This window comes from Mercenaria mercenaria, unplaced genomic scaffold (assembly GCF_021730395.1).
Source record: "Mercenaria mercenaria strain notata unplaced genomic scaffold, MADL_Memer_1 contig_2328, whole genome shotgun sequence".
In the NCBI taxonomy this organism is placed as follows: Eukaryota; Metazoa; Mollusca; class Bivalvia; order Venerida; family Veneridae; genus Mercenaria; species Mercenaria mercenaria.
In genome coordinates this window covers 7,039-10,216 of record NW_026460381.1, presented here as the reverse complement: position 1 = coordinate 10,216, position 3,178 = coordinate 7,039, and positions in this window count along the sequence as shown.

Here is a 3,178-nt window from a genome sequence, read left to right as displayed (position 1 = left end):
AGGATTGCGGTGCAGACTTACGTCAGACATCAGGATGCAGAATTCCAAATCTACTTTATTATTTTATAATTAGCGAAAGTACCTTACTATAGACAGCTTTAAGCATTTGGTGAAAATAAAGTAAAATTTATATTTTAGCAGCATAGACCTGGAAACTTCGATCACAGACAAACCATTGCAAAAGGCAATTAAAATGCTGCCTTTTCACATTCATTTAACCATCCAATGGACACGTCTGGAAGACTCAGTGTCAATTTTGATATCATTATGTGTATATAAATATATATTACATAGACAGAAATCTGCCAAACAATTCGTAAAAATGTACTTGCCTCGCAGACAGTAAAAATACAGCGTTATACAGACAGACAATCTTAAATAATTCATAGTTTCCATTTCTGTAAGTGCCGCGTAGGTGTAGGCACTTGCTACACTATCAGCATGTCAAAAGATATTTATAACTAATAGATTAATACGAATGTTACTAACTAAAATCCATTTATGGAAACAGAAAAAGACAAACAATGAACTATTCTTCCCTGAGTAATAGAAAATGACAATGCAAGGACGTTAAAATTATTTTTCTAGTCATGAGATCTCCGTTTTATATCCACTATTTAAATAATGTTTACAAAAAGACACGATAGTTCAGGGTCGCGATAGAAATAATGTTCACTGATTAGGTAAAAAGACGTAAATGATGGTTGTACTTGCTTGCGCAACTCGTCAGATCCGATGAGGCAAAATCTATTCAAGCAGAATACAGCATTCTAGATCGAGCTACTATTATAAAAATCCTAATATATAATACTGCAGGTTTTTATTTTAAATCGAACAATCGGTCAATGTTCTAGAGGTTTCGATTAGTTGACCAGTTCACCATTCTCCTTTAGCTTAAAAAATGTCTTACTTTCGTTCCCAGTTGTAAGGTTTTAGAAATATTTTAACTTTGCAAGGCTTTTACTTGGAATAAGAGTAAATTTTTTGAAAGTGCTAGGTGTATATTATAAAGTGATGTTGTTTTGCTTTACTGGTAAGTGTCAGAACATTGTCCTTGATTTTTATTATTGTTATTGTTATTATTATTATTATTATCATTATTATTCATGATCGCGAACAAAAGCAAACCTGTCTATCATAATATCAAATTATAGCATGTTTTAACCGTCTAAACCGATAAAGTTAGAAATAAAATGTTGTCAATATTTGCAAAGATAGGTATCTTATCACATGTCTCCTACCCAGGGTAATGCAAAGGAACGAAACTTCGATATTAAGATTAAAATGTCTGTTAATTGCAGATGTGAAGGAAGTATGTGTTTACAGATTTGTTTTGGCCTAAATGCATGCTTCAAAAGGAGTTTCTTAAATCTAACACAATGCCTTTATATACAGGGACATTTATTTGAATTACCAATGAAGTACAAGGTTCAATGCTTTTAAAAACTGATATCTAGTTCAATAAGTGCTAAAAGTATGATGCTTCGAGTCATATGTTTTGTTTAATTACAAAACACTTTAGTAGTAGGACTGAGTCAACCCCATTATAAAAAACGATAAAAGATGATTAATAATTTGTAAAAATACGTACGTAATACGTATATCAACAAAACGTAAATGAAGAGGTTACCGATGCGCTCGAAAAAAGAGAAAAATTATCTCTGAGACGATTCTAAGACTGTGACTCACTGCAAACATTGAGCGCTTGTACAAATAACAGACTCCGGTAAATAACAGATTCAAACAATTTGAATGAAAAGTATCTTAAATATTTATATTTTGCAACCATTGTAATACTAACCATAACCTTTCGTCAGTAGTGCGAACATGCAATAAATCTCTTATTTTTGCCGTGTGCTTCAATTTATAATCACTTCCGGACATGCGCAGAAGACCGCACCTGGTCTGCAATGAGCAACATCGCGATTCTGAAGTAATTTGTCTTCCACCACTAATTCATATCATGCCGCCGAAACAAATAATACTGATATTCTATCCAAGATTACTACAACCGTCAGATAGGCCTACCAGGAATAATGTAGAAAAAATGGCGATCATTCATATCAATAAAACAAACAAATACTATAAAACTAATAACATAAATAAGAAGATCCCCGGTAATAACCTAGTGTTAAAGCGTCTGCTTTGAGTGCGGGAGGTCTTGGGCTCGATACCCGGCCGCGTCATACCAAAGACGTGAAAAAATGGTACAAGTAGCTCTCTTGCTTCGCGCTCAGCATTAAAAAGGAAAACTGGCCTATTCTTTCATACCCTCGTGGCGATGGATTCCATTACGAATGAGGTGTTGAGAGTGTTAAATATAAGATTCACAACAGACCTAAAATAAATTAGTTACTGTATATACTAAGAAGATCCTGCAGTATAACACCATCCAACCAAGATAAATACTTCGCACACTCGATAAGCTTGTTCGTGAGTGGTAATGAATTATGCAGCATCCCCCCACCCGAACCTCTAACACAGACACTTTCCCACAAACTCTTTCTTTTCCATTATCCAGATATACTTAGATTTGACTCAATGGTCCCGAAGGATCAGATAATATAACAACAATATGTCCAAGAACATGGAGATATTTACAGCCTCCCACTCCTAACAATACTTTGAGGTTGCAATTGTGGTAGCAAAATATGACCAGAAAAAAGGTCTCCCTCAAGCATAGAACTGAAGCAAGCACACTAATTCCTGGCCAGGTTTGACTGTGTTTCTACATTTCTATTCTATTAGCGACATTTTGAATAAACTCAATGATCCCAAAAGACCAGAAAATATATCAACTGCAACATTAACTGCCTGCTTTGATTTGAAAATCAAGATAAAACGAAACTCGTAACCAGAATGCAAAGATTGTTAAAGTGATCACACAATTGTTCTTATTATGATTCAGCTTTGACTGAACTCAAAAACAATATCCCACTACATCCGACAAACTTATAATATAAAACTCGTCTGAGTATCATGGCCATAACCCTAACGTCTTATAAGGACCAATACAACTAACCAAACAGTCGTCTTCCGCATTTGTCTATACCGATTGCAGTGTTTTAGGTTTTGTAACAACAACTGCAGCGTACTGTATTTATATATCGTAAAATTATAAAATGACTTCACACGCTCGCTTTGATTTTCTTAAATTTTAATAGAAAAGTCACAAACT